The 14,982-nt window shown below is 42.6% G+C and overlaps 1 protein-coding gene across 2 annotated transcripts in view; it reads right to left on the bottom strand.

The window, feature by feature from the left end:
- The window catches only part of OTUD5 (OTU deubiquitinase 5), a 101,567-nt gene that overhangs the window by 17,749 nt on the left and 68,836 nt on the right, over window positions 1-14,982 (bottom strand). The gene's annotated exons all lie outside the window — the stretch shown is intronic.

Genomic DNA, 14,982 nt, shown 5'->3' with positions numbered 1-14,982 from the left:
TTGTGTTAAACTTATTAAAAAGCTGCAAACACAACAGTGAGATATTTTTCACGCATAGATAATATGTATACATTACAGGAAAAAATCTGTGCAAATTTAATTCATAATGAAAAGTGTCATTAAAAGAAACCGTCCCAAATGGACAATGATGAGAAATGATCCAAATAGCCAAAATTTAAAAATGAGTGAAATTTCTTCTCTCAACCATAAAGGCCAATCAACACCCAGATAAGAGGTCCTCTTACCAAATCTCAAGGTCCCCGAGAACAGGCGGGTCAAAGAGGCTTTTTAGGGACTTTCCCTGTAACAATGCCCCAGCCATTTTGAACCAACAGGAACGATGCCTCGGCATACATCTCCAGATAGATACCAGACAGGTGCGATGCATATGGATAAAAGGACACTAGATAAGTTTTACACTATGACAGATACTGTAATAAAAACAAGCGCCACTCACAACGTCTAGAAGGTTCATGCACGTCTCCAAACACACAATCCCAGGCAGGGAAAGCGGCGTCCACTTCCACTTCCGGGTGACACGATGTGACCAAGCAGCTCCGACCTACACGTTTCGTCACTATAGAACTTCTTAGTGATGAAACGTGTAGGGCGGATCGGCTTCGTCATCTGGAAGTAAACGCCATCTCACCTGCCCGGGATTGTTTGTTGGAGACATGCACATAAATGTTTTATACATTGTGAGTAGCATTCGTTTTTAATAAAGGATCTGTCAGAAGGTTTTACACCATCTAGTGTCTTTTTATCCATATAAGTTAGGTTGATGCTATGTATCGCGAGATGTATGCTGAGGCATCATTTCTGTGATTGGTTGAAATCGGCTGGACATTGTTACAGAGAGAAAGTCCCCAAAAGCCGGTTTGACTTGCCTGTTCTCAGGGGGGATCTTGAGCTCTGGTAAGAGGACACCTTATCTGGGTGTTGGTGGTTGGCCTTTATGGTGGTGGGTGGGGGTGGGGGGAGAAATTTCACCCATCTTCGATCTTGGCTATTTAATCATTCTCATCATCTATATGGGACAATTTCTTTGGACATTTTTTACTATGAATTGAATGTTTTATTATGAATTTTCACAGATTATTTTTGACGTATACACAATATTGTGCAAGCGCCTTCAGACCACATTTTATCAACTAAAGCTCAGTCATAAAGGGGATAAGAAGATCGATTTAAATACGTTTACAATGTCTTTACAGTTTAAAAGTTAGTGAGGAAAAGCTAAATTGTGAAATGTAGCAATTGTCTGAGATACAAACTGCGAATTAGAGGATAAAAGAAAACCACGAGCTTAACGATTTGCTTTGTTGTGAAGCCGCAATGAATGTAAACATATGCGATATGCTAATGAGGGCTATACATGGCGATGGTTCCCGCTTGTCACATGATCAGCTTTCTTAGAAGTTCAGAGGGGGAGGAAAAAGTGGTTAGTCGGCACCAATAGACTGCGGGCAGCAAGACTCAGGCTTGGCGGTGTGCAGAGCGAGAATATCAAACAGGAAACCACAAGAGAAGCGATGTTTACAAATGTTGCTGTAGATTGAAGAGACGATAAGTGGAAAATATAGCGCCAAATCTATGTATACCTCACCAACCAATCTACAGCTAACTGCTACTTTTAGGTTTGTTTTAAATCACTAGCTGTAAACAAAATAGTACAGAAGTCATACAGTGCCTTGAAAAAGTATTCATACCCTTGAAATTTTCCAAATTTTGTCATATTACAACCAAAAATTAAAATGTATTTTGTGTGATAAACCAACACAAACGTGGCCGATAAATATGAAGTGGAAGGAAAATGATAAATGGTTTTCAAAATTTAAAAATAAATGTGAGAAGTGTGGGGGAGGGGCATTTGGCGCCCCCCGGAGTCGGTACTTTGTAGAACCCCCTTTCTCTGCAATTACAGCTACAAGTCTTTTTGGGGGTGTCTCTACCAGCTTTGCACATCTAGAGAGGACATTTCTGCCCATTCTTCTTCTTTGTAAAATATCTCAAGCTCTGTCAGATTGGATGGAGAGCGTCTGTGATCAGCGATTTTCAAGTCTGGCCACAGATTCTCAATGGGATTTAGGTCTGGACTGTGACTGGGCCATTCTAAGACATGAATATGCTTTGATGTAAACCATTCCATTGTAGCTCTGGCTGGATGTTTCGGGTCGTTGTCCTGCTGGAAGGGGAACCTCCGCCCCGGTCTCAAGTCTTTTGCAGACTCTTAGCCCTTGTACACACAGTCGGAGATTCCGACGGAATGTTTCCTATCGGACCATTTTGTCGGCTATTCCGACTGGGTGTGGTCCGCATTGGTCTGTTTCCGTCGGAATATTCGACGGACCAAGTTTTCCAACTTGCCGGTAAAATTTTCCGACAAAATGCTCCTATCGGACATACTCCGATCATGTGTAGCCTACTCCGACGTACAAAGCGCCACACATGCTCAGATCAAATTCTTAGACCAAAGCTATTGGCTACTAGCCTGAACGTAGTCCCGTCTAACGAAATAACGTCATCACATTATGTACAATCGGATTTTCCGACAATTTAGTCAGACCGTGTGTATGTAACATCACTTCCGGACCTCTTCCGGAATTACTCTGACGGATTTGGTAGTCGGAATCTCTGACCGTGTGTACAAGGGCTAACAGGTTTTCTTCTAAGATTGTCCTGTATTTGTCTCCATCCATCTTCCCATCAACTCTGACCAGCTTCCCCGTCTCTGATGAAGAAAACCATCCCCACCACATGATGCTGTCACCACCATGTCTCACGGTGGGGATGGTGTGTTCAGGGGGATGGGCAGTGTTAGTTTTCTGCCACACATAGCGTTTTGCTTTTAGGCCAAAAAGTTACATTTTGTTCTCATCTGACCAGAGAACCTTCTTCCACATGTTTGCTGTGTCCCCCACATGGCTTATTGCTTTTTTTTCAACAAGGTCTTTCTTCTTGCCACTCTTCGATAAAGGGCAGATTTGTGAAGAGCACGACTAATGGTTGCCCTGTGGACAGATTCTCCCACACCAGGGGTGATCAAGGGGTTAACTGTGTGCCTAAAATGTGCTTGGTTACTGTGGGGGATGTGTTTCTATTATGGGAAGGCAGAGATCAGTGTTCCTGCTTTGCAGAAACAGAGGATCAAAACCTTCCCTACTGACAGAAGGGCAGTCTGCCTTGTTTACATAGGCAGACTGCCATTTTGCTTGTATCCCGAATGATCAGCGGGTCCTGGCGGACATCGAGTCAGAACTTTTTCCACATTTAATGTGGTCTATAAACTGCACAACACAATTGAAAAACAAACTGAAATCTTTTACGAGTAATAGAAAAACTAAAATAATGCACTTGCATAAGTGTGCACACCCTATTATAACTGGGGATGTAGCGGTGTTCACAATTACGCAATCACATTTAAACTCATGTTAAATAGGAGTCAGTACACACCTATCATTTAATGTGCCTCTGATTAACCCCAAATAAAGTTCAGCTTTTCTAGTAGGTCTTTCCTGACATTTTCTTAGTCACATCCTACAACAAAAGCCATGGTCCGCAGAGAGCTTCCAAAGCATCAGAGGGATCTCATTGTTAAAGGTATCAGTCAGGAGAAGGGTACAAAAGAATTTCCAAGGCATTAGATTCCATGGAACAGAGTGAAGACAGTCATCATCAAGTGGAGAAAATATGGCACAACAGTGACATTGCCAACTGGACGTCCCTTCAAAATTGATGAAAAGACGAGAAGAAAACTGGTCAGGGAGGCTGCCAAGAGGCCTCCAGGAACATTAAAGGAGCTGCAGGAATATCTGGCAAGTAGTGGCTGTGTGGTGACAACAATCTCCTGTATTCTTCATATGTCTGGGCTATGGGGTAGAGTGGCTAAGGTTGAACTTTTTGGCCATAATTACAAAAGATATGTTTGGCGCAAAACACCGCACATCACCAAAAGAATGCCATACCCACCGTGAAGCATGGTGGTGGAAGCATCATGCTTTGGGGCTGGAACAGGGGCCTTCGTCAAGATAGAGGGAATTATGAACCGTTCCAAATACCAGTCAATACTGGCACAAAACCTTCAGGCTTCTGCAGAAAGCCAAATAATACAGTTTGCTATAAGTCAGAACAATTAATTCAATAGACTTCCATTGAAAAATACAATTAACCACTTCAGCCCCGGACCATTTTGCAGCTAAAGGACCAGGTCCCTTTTTGCGATTCGGCGCTGCGTCGTTTTAACTGACAATTGCGCGGTTGTGCGACGTGGCTCCCAGACAAAATTGGCGTCCTTTTTTCCCCACAAATAGAGCTTTCTTTTGGTGGTATTTGATCACCTCCGCGGTTTTTATTTTTTGCACTATAAACAAAAATAGAGCGACAATTTTGAAAAAATAAATAAATATTTTTTACTTTTTGCTAAAATAAATATCCCCAAAAAATATATAAAAAATTTTCCTCAGTTTAGGCCGATACGTATTCTTCTACATTTTTTTATTTTACCAAAAATATCACAATAAGGGATTATTGATTGGTTTGCGCAAAAGTTATAGTGTCTAAAAAATAGGGGATAGTTTTATGGCATTTTTATACATTTTTTTTTTTTTTTACTAGCAATGGTGGCGATCAGCGATTTTTATTGTGACTGGGACATTGCGGCGGACACATCGGACAATTTTGACACATTTTTGGGACCATTGTCATTTATACAGCGATCAGTGCAATTAAAAATGCCCAGATTACTGTAAAAATTTCACTGGTAGTGAAGGGGTTAACACAGGGGGCAGGGTAGGGGTTAAGTGTGACCTAATGTGTGTTTTTTTAACTGTAGGGGGCGTGGCTTGGCGTGTGACATCACTGATCGTCTTTCCCTATGACAGAGAACAGACGATCGATGACAGGCTCACTAGGAAGCACGAGGAGAGGTTTGTTTACACTTCTCCCCGTTCTTCAGCTCTGTGACCCCATTGTGGGACACCGGCGGCGATTGGGTCCACGGGTCCCGAGGCCACGGAGCTCAGGACCGGGTCGCAAAGGGCCCTGCCAGCGACCCACAGCTGGGCTCTTAAAGGGCAACATACCTGTACGTGCCTGTGCCCAGCCGTGCCATTCTGCCGACGTATATTGGCGTGAGACGGTCCTTAAGAGGTTAAAGGCACCTGAAATAATGGAACATAGTTGGGGGTCCCTGAAAACGTTCCACCAACACCGAGCCGCAGCATGAGAAGGTTCAGCAGCTCACGTTCCACTTCAACAACTTCTCAGAATTATCTCTCACTTCAAAAGAAAAGGTCACAGAAATCCGGGGGATTCACAGAAATTGTTTTTAATGAAACTGAAACCCGCTGGAGGGGCTCCGCTAATAAGGTGAAACCATTAATGGCTTGGAGAAGAATAACTGACTCCACAAAACTGACACAAATTCAGAAATACGGCAACACGAGACAACTTCACAATACACACCTGCCGGCAGTTCTTTACACAGGTGGAGCTAATATATATATATATGTAAAGAGGTGCAGAAATCGACGGTGCTATACAAGAACCTGTAATAAATATCCGAACAGACAAGTACAAAAAATGTTCTTGTAATTTGCACCAATAGCAGTATTTGCAGGGGAAAAAAATCATGTGACCAAGACCACGCATGCTCAGAAATGAAAGAATACCTTACAAATAGGGCTAAAACAAGAATCGATTACGAAATTAATCGATTACTATTTTCATAATCGATTAATCGGGCAGTAACAAAATGGGTTGATCTGATATTTAGGGTTAGTCTGATATTTACCAGATTGACCATTTAATAGTATATCTCTCCTCTAATAGTATAGACAGTATATATCCCCTCTAATATATACAGTATATCTCTTCTGTCTGTTATTCTCAGAGTAGATTAAATATTTTGCTCCCTAACCATATAGTTGGTTATTTATATTTACCACTGCATATAGAGATATTTAAGAATAAATTTCCTTTTTTTAAAGCTTGACATAGTAACTAAATTATACACCACACTATTTTTTTTAAGGTTATTGACCGATTAATCGATTGTGATGATGAAAATAATCCTTAGTTGCAGCTCTACTTGCAATCACTTCCGAAGTTTTACGAGAATTTTTGTAACTCTAGTAACCTTTTTGTATTCGATATGAGACTGGCATGCAAACAATTAGGGCCGAAACAACTAATTGATTAATCAACAACTAATCGATAATGAAATTAATCGATTAATCGGCCAGTAACATAGTAGGGCTAAAAAAAAAATGAGCCCTTTATAGTACAAAAAGAGCAAATCGCTACTATAAATATTACTTTCACTGTCCCATAGTAAAAAATTAACCCCTTACAGTAGCAATTTGCTCTTTTTGTACTATTTTTAGTTTTTTTAACCCCATTATGATACTAAACATCTCAGGCCCGGGTCACACCTCCGTTTTTTGGTGCTTTTAGCAGAAATCCCTCTACAGTTCATTTACTTGGTCTCCTATGGAACATGTTCACATCCATGATTTTTTCAGCTGCTGCGTATATTTGCATATTTTTTTAATCTGCCCAACAAAAAATTGGCCAAAAAAATATGTAAAAATGCAAATCGCAGCAGAATTACTTTTTTTAAATCAAAACAACAATCGGCCAACTAATTGATTATGAAAATAATAGTTAGTTGCAGCCCTACAAACGATCATTCGTCACGTATAGGTTGGTTCAATAAAAAACATCCAACATTTGGCCTGTGTGATGGCAGCCGACCAGCTCCCGATCAGTGCTCTGAGCCAATGGCCACAGCTCAGTGAGGGAGATCGCTGTACTAATGTTGGATCGTTAGTACAACGACTCCGACCTGAGCTGACAGTTTTTTTTTTGTTTTTCTTTCAATTAACCTGCTAGGTTGAATGGAAAAGCCCCTCGGTGTGTCAGGCTTAACGCTGGAAATGGCCCCTCTGGGCATGGTTCACTCCACATCCCCGATTACTTTACAAACCAGACATGTTTTTGTTTTTCAACTAGTATTTTAATTTTAAGGTTTTTAGGCTCAGCTGTGAGTGTTTTACAGCCTCGTCATCTATACTGCATCCGGAGTCTGACTGATAACACTTATCAAGCCTCAAAGCCAGAGAAAGAGGCCGGACCGCATCATACATGCAGGAGAAATTCAGACCCAATTCCTAGAAAGACACCACTGAGAACTTCCATCCACATAAAGCCACGAGCCACGGGGTACGAATTACTACGTGGCCGACACTGAAAGCCAAATTATTGAAGATTCTGGACATTGTGAGAATAGAACTCGTGTTATGTTACTATTGCTCGGCGATTCGTCCTCCGTTCCTCTCTGGACACCCATCACTTGTAAAGACAAATCTCCCAAGCAAATACACCGGCAACAAACGTCTGGGTGTTTCTATTCCTTCCTAGAGCTACAAGGAATATTGGGGGGAATTTATCCACGGAGCAGACAGAACATGCAGCAGCTGCGCATGCCGAGCAATCAGCTTCTCTGCTCAGTGAGGCCTCCTGGACACGACTGCCGCTAAACGCACGTTCAGCTGCCCCTCATCTCCTCCAATGTTCTCTTATGTCATGTAATGTCGTTTTTAGACAGTTCCATTTATAGGCTTTTCTTTGAAGGCAAAAAATGAGTTCAGACGCCGAAGTTACCAGAGTTTAGCTGGACTTTCATTTAGAATAGTTTTTAAAAAGTGTTCTTTTTTTTTACATCACAAAACTTAAAAATGATAGCAAATGATGAAAAACCCTCTAAAGAAATATTTGAAAAACTTGTAATTGCCGGAAATGCTTAATAGACCATTTATATACCCCTAATGAGCCCATCACCCGATCCAATACACCACGAGCATTGCTGTTAGCAAAAGTAGAATTGGAATTTGACCCAATAAGTTGTAAGATTTGAACCAGAAGACCCACCATTGAGCTTCTCCCGACTCCATCAAACAGTTGCATGAAATGTAATATCTGCCTTTAATTGCATTTTTCCCTCATGTTAAATCCTAGGCAACTTCAACAACGATTCACAGGACTGTCCCTTCCCCCCACCCCAACCTGTTATCATGGACACCTACCCTTCATCCAAGTTCTAACTTATCTAATCAGTGTCTTTACTCAGTCTTTCCAACTTCAGCAGGCATTTCATACCAATGTTTACCCCCCCCCCCACACACACACGACTCTCAGATTGGGGTTTCCCCTGAAGAATAAGGTTAGGACTCAGGGATTGGAATAGGGATCTCCTCCAAAAGGTTAAAGCAGCTGGGACCCCAGAGGTCAAATGGTAAAGAGGCGTGGCTGACCCACCTCCACCAAAGTGTTCCACCTACCCCAATTTATGTGTGTGTGTGTATAAACTACCCAGCTGTACATACATGTTGGAAAACATCCTACAGACATTTTGATTTGTGCAATCAATGGACGAGTCCAGTGGCGATGAACTCTGGTCCTCGCACGCAATTTCCAACGTCTTTCCAGCCTCATCAACAGCAACATCAGGAGCATTTCCTCACATGTGCTCATTATGGGATCCATAGTAAAAGCACCGAAGTTGAAGTAGATACAAGTACCCTGCTGCTCTCTCAGCTGCTGCTCCTCACTCTGGTCTCACAGAATGGCTGAAATAGTTAAATAATACTGTTTCTTGGGCTTTGGGAGGGTCTTATGTGATCCTAGAAACGAGCGACACAAAAGCGCGACTAAACGCGACATGCAAACTTGGCTAAACGGCGTCCCGTGTACATTAAGCCTTAAAGTGGAACTTCACTCTCTGAATCAACTATTCTTAATCCTTATGCTGCTACCACTGATAGGAAAGCAGATCATATTTACTTGTTTTAACATTTCATTTACTTCCTGGTTTCCAGGCCTAGGCAAATGATGTCATGTATCCCAGAAGTCCTCAGGGAGGGAGGAGGGGCTCTCTCAGCTAAGCACATGCTCCTTTTTCTTCTTGCCTGAGCCAAGGGGAGAAGGACGCCAGGAAGTAAATGCTACATGAATCATCTGCCCTTACTCAAAGTGATTTCACAACAAAATAAAGCATGGAGACATGGATGGAAGGAGGAGTTTGCTTTGAATATTAAAAATGAATTAAATCGTGTTTTTAGTTTGTGGTGCTGAGATGTAGTGCGGTTCTGCTGGCCATACATGGATCGAAATTCAGCTGGCTCGGCAGGGACCGGCTTAATATCTAATGGTGTGCGGCCATCGATATTCCATGAAGAACGAGCTGGAAAACGTTGCTGATCAATGTATTCTGACAGCAGTCAGTCCCACTGTCAGAATATAATGTTCTGACGGGGGGATTCCTTCACCCACCTCATTTGTGTGGACCAAAGATTCCCCCCCCATTCACCCCACTGCCAGAATAGACAAAAAAAATTACTCATTTGCGACCAGCTTTAGGCTTTGAAAATAAAATCTACAATCTTATTGGTTGCCATGAAGATTTGCCCCGGATTATGGCTGCTCCAGATTTAATAAGTTCCCTCCATTGGTTTTTCCCCTCCCTGGGATTTGTCTTCACTTCCAATTCTCTCCCAAACCCACAAATATGAAGTGAGAACAAAACAGACGGCACTGACACCCGGCAGAGGTTCCAACTCTTCCAGCTCATTATTAACTAAAAAAAAGTTGTCTGGGAAGGGGCTTTAGATAAATTCTGCCCCCTGTTTATTCAGGGCATAATGAGGGGGTCTCTAAAGCCCACCCAACCCACTAATACTCCCTTGGAAATACTCCCTGTGTAAGCTCTGTGCAGAAACTCCCACAAGGGTTAATGGCATTCTTCTCACCCTTATATGAATTGTTTTAGGTCTGCCGATTGGTCAATGCATGACGGGGGGTGGTCACCCACTATCTGTGAGCACCGGGCAGTGTGGTAGTACATTGAAAGTATAGGATGGCCTGGGCCATACATACAATACACAGGGCCGTCTTTAAGGCAGGGCAAAAGGAGCAGCTGCCCTGGGCCCTGTCATTGTTGTGGGGCCCAAAGCAGCTGCCTCATACTTGCCAACTATCCCAGTTTACATTCCCTTGTCCCTTGAGGTTTTAGTCCTGTGCTGTGTCCTACTGCCCAGCTCTGACCTATTGTGTACAGATGACTCACCTGCAGACCCTGTGTTTACATGTAAATAACCGGCATTCCTATGTAAATAACAGTGACATGCATATGTAATTAGCTGAGGCCAACGGCATTCATATGTAAATAAAGCAGTATTCATATGTATATCATGCCCCCTGCAGTGAGGAGATGATGTGCTGTAACCTATAGCAACCAGTGAACAGTATTAATGTACAGTAATCTCTAGAAGCCAATCAACAAGCAATAATCATGTGTTGTAACCTCTAGCAACTAATCAGTGAGCCTTCAGGAGTGCTGTAACCTCTAGCAACCAAGCAGTAATGATATGCTGTAACCTCTGGCAACTAATTGCAATCGCTGCCTGATCTGACACAGTAAACTGATTTTAAGTCTAGCTGCTATTTATTGTATGTCTCAGAGAAGGTGGAGAGTGAAATTGCCTGGGGGAGGGGGGTCCTAAGAAAATTTTCGCCCAGGGCCCAATCAATATTAAAGACGGCCCTGACAATACGGATCACTGAGGGGCAGAAGTTGGTTTGCAGATCACTAAGATAAATAAATACCGAGTCATAAAACTTCTTTTCTCTATTTCTTTGGTTTTAATGCAGTGAGAATTATGGATTTCATCTACATGTGGAGTCTATTGGATCAAAGCAAATACTTCAACCTCATATTCAATATTTTATTGTGCGGTTTGTGTTTTGGCTTCTATTGAATATTATAATAAAATGTATGGTTTTCATGCATTCAGCGTTTTCCTTGTATCTATACGTTCCTCTATCCTTGGCTACCACGGTTTGTTTATTCTAGATTTAAGGACGGGGAAATATCGCACACGGTATATTGGACAATCCACTTTTCAGTCCTTAACCACTTCAGTGCTGGGCACTTCCACCCTCTTCATGTCCAGGCCAATTTTCAGCTTTCAGCTCTGTAATATAGAGCTTCCTTTTGATGGTATTTAATCATCACTGAGTTTAATTTTTTGCTAAAGAAATAAAAAAAGGCCAAAAATTTTTAAGGAAAAAAAAAAAGTTTCTTGGTTTTGGTTACAAGATTTTGTGAAGACATTTTTCTCTTTCACTGATGTGCGCCGATGAAGCTGCAGCAAAAGGCAGCCCTGATAAGCAACGCAGCGATGATCAGCGCAGACCTCCCCCTTTCAGCAGAGCCGCTCGCCTCTACCTACACCATGTCAGTGTGAATAGAGGAATGGTGATTGCCGGTGTTCTGCTGAGAAATGTCCCCCCATCGGATAGTGTCCGCCCCCTACAGTGCAGGCGCAGTGCTTGTGCAGTACGGAGGACAAGGAGACGCCGAAAGTCTCCGAAGATGGCCGGCACCTGCGCACTTAATAGTACCTTGTGCCCCGAGTCCAGGTTCAAGCCCCCCCATGCAAGTGGACATAGGGTAGATGAGGTTAAACAGCACTTAGTAAAAGGGCCCCACACGGGCTCGCTTCACCCACCACGCTCCGGTCACGGCCTCGCTCTGCTCGGCAATTTGTTTTTTCTAACTCTATGTCCACTTGGCTGGTGGGGCTTGAACCTGGACTCAGGCGCAGGCACCGTTCATCTTCGGAGACTTTCGGCACAAGCACAGTACAAAGCAGACACGATCCGACGGGGGACAGTATTCTACAATACACCGGCACTTCCTATTCACAGTGATTGAACACAGCTGATCACACCGTAAAGAGCTTACATCATAGGCATATTACCATGATCGGCGATGTAGTGACACACCTTGCCCCTGGGGGTACACACGAGCGGCATGTTGTGAAGGATGTCATATGATGCCCAGTCACTATGAAACCCCCACCCAGTCATCATTCTGCTATAGGCCGGGCAAGAGGGAGGGTGATGGAGGAGAAGTGAAGCTCATTTGGCTGTACTTGCCCCGTGGATCACAGCAGTACAATTAGTTTTGCACTCCTGAGACCCGTTTTCATCAGACAGCGGACTGAAGCCAGTCAGTGGAAGGGGAGGATCAGAGAAGACCGGCTTGAACAGCGTTTTTTAACCACTTATACCAGGCACTTTCACCCCTTCCCACCCGGGACAATTTTCAGCTTTCAGCTCTGTCGCACTTTGAATGACAATTGCGCTGTCATGTTACACTGTACCCAAACAAAATGTTCATTATTGTGTTCCCACAAATAGAGCTTTCTTTTGGTGGTAAAACTCTGTGGTTTTTATTTTTTGCTAAACTAAAAAACAACATTTTTGAAAAAAATATTTTTTTGTTTTGTTTCGGTTATAACATTTTGTTTACTCCTTTACTGATGGGCACTGATAATGATGCACTGATATGTAGAATTGATGGGCACCAATAGGCAACACTGAGATGCAGCACTGATGGGCACTGACAAGCAGCACAGATTAACAGATAGGCGGTACTGATTGAGGGACTGACTGGTTTTACTGCTGGGCCCTGATATGGGCATTGATTGGCACTTTGATGGGCAATGCGAGCTGTGTTTTTATGGGGCACTGACAGCTTATGGGCACATTTTAAAAGGTGTTGTGGCACATCCGAGGGGGGCTATACTGATAATCAATGTGATTGGTCACAGCTGATCACGTGGTAAGAAGCCTCTGACAGAGGCTTCTTATCAATCGGGGAGATGTGGGGTGTCAGACGGATCGTTGTTGCGGCATGATGTCCTGCTGGACGTTATACGACACTCAGTCAGGATAACAGAACCACTTGCTGGCCGTCATTCTGCATACAGCGGGCAGGAACTGGTTAAACAATGCAGAGGATTAACCCCTTAGGTTCCACACTGAGTATAACAAACATGCTTTATTGCATATACAGACTGTTGTGAGTTTAGTAACTCTTTAATATTAGGGTTTAGGATTGGGGGCAATATTAGTGTTTAATATTGGGGTTAAGGGTTGTTATTTGTTATTTTATATTTTTTTATTTTATTAATTTTAATTATTTTTCATTTAAATACTGCATTCAAGCAGGAAAATGCTCCAAAACACAAGACAAATGCAAAAAAACACTTGAATCAAGCATTTCCAATGAACAAAATGCTTTAAAAATGCACCAATCTGCCAGATCTGAGCTACATAAAAATCAGAACTTTGAGCTTCAGCCGACTTGTAGCGGAGATGAACCAACTACATAGAGAAGAATTTCATTTTTCTCATCCAGCATTTTGGAGCTTCAAACTACAAAACGCTGAGTTGTGAAGAAACGGCGTCATATTTTATTTTTTCGGAGATGCTGCATATATATATATGTGTGACGAACTTGAGCCTCCCCTGCCGTTTTTTTTTTTTTCAATTCTATTTCACTCTCCAAGATAGAAGATAATGGAAACGGATGAAAACTTTGGTCCGGCTCCAAGGGGCATCACAGCAGCCACAATCGGGGGTCTCCTTTAAATAACGGCCCTTATGTTTGTATTATTACATGGAGAACGGTGTGACACGGAACGCGGCAATCACGGGTCACACTCATAGATCTCTCTCTACACATCCAGCACTTTAGTTTGCAGAGCCGTGACCATCACATGGGAGAAACTCTGTAATTACTGTGGGCTTTACAGGCAGTGGGGCATGAAGAGAAAACCCATGATGTCAGATGAGTTTCCTGAGCCTTATCTGGGCAATTACACTAATTGAGTCATTTAAAAAAGGTCTGGAAATTATTCTAGCAGGTGGAAAAAGTCCCCTCCTTCGGGTTCAGGCAGAAATCATACATAACAGGAAGCGGACATGTAAATGACTCGGTAAACCTCGCACACGGGGAGGAAGTTTACATTTAAAGTGCACCTGTGCGCAGACTATGGACATTGAACCATTTATATCGTCTTAAATTGATTGTAAAGCAAAATAATTTTTGCAACAACCGAGTTGTCCTAAAAGTCTCACAGGTAAAAGCAACAAGCACCGACTATCAAAGGAAAAAGTGCTTCTAAATACCATTTCCTTTTATGTTTCCAAAGGTCACGTGATCGACTTGCTCGTTGCGGGGCTCTGCGCTGCCCATGCGGCGGGCAGTACCATGCCACAGCAAGTCAAATGTCATACTGACATAAGTGCTCTTCCAGTCTGCCCTGCAGTCAACGGCCAATGAAAATTATGGACAATCTCAAGACCCTCTAAAATTTTGGACAGTCTTGAGGAACTCCAATTCTAATAGTTTACATAATACATCAACATCTTATCACATAGGACACCCAACGTTAGAGGCGATTTATTCTTTCAAATCCTTTTGCACACTGGTACTGACTAGTATTCTAATGTTTCTCTTCTCCCTCAGGTTTTTTTTTGCCCTCACTCAGCTAATGTGACCCCAACGCTGACAGAGAGGGGGAGGGTCAAACAAGGATGCTGTGCAGATGACCAACATCCTCCTTATCAACTAATGACATCATTGGTTAAGACGCCTGCTGCTAGAACAACTCCAGTCCTCAAGGCGCCCCAACAGGTCATGTTTTCAGGTTTTCCATTATTTTGCACAGGTGATTTGATCAGTTTCACTGCCTTAGTAATTACCACAGCCATTCCATTCCATCTGAGGGAAATCCTGAAAACATGACCTGTTGGGGGCGCCTTGAGGACTGGAGTTGAGAAACGCTGTGCTAGAAGGTCATAATGGTGTGCAATGAAAACCTGTGGCTTTGTGTAATTAAAAGGCAGGCTTCATCCACCTGCTGGCTTGTATACAATTTTGAGGCACTTTAGGGAATTGCCCCAAAATTGGTTGAAAAAGACTGCATTAGAGGCCCAGCAGCCCACCAAGATTTGGATGCCACAGAAAATTGGGAAAGAGACAAGATTTTAAAGTGGAGGGCCACCATGAAAAAAAAATAAAATAAAAAATACATTAAAAATTAGAAAAAAATCTGAAAAAAAAAAAAAATG

This window comes from Lithobates pipiens, unplaced genomic scaffold (genome assembly GCF_037356315.1).
Source record: "Lithobates pipiens isolate NorthernLeopardFrog02 unplaced genomic scaffold, aLitPip1_a1.2 Scaffold_3, whole genome shotgun sequence".
Taxonomy (NCBI): Eukaryota; Metazoa; Chordata; class Amphibia; order Anura; family Ranidae; genus Lithobates; species Lithobates pipiens.
This window is presented reverse-complemented; position numbering and strand designations above follow the sequence as displayed.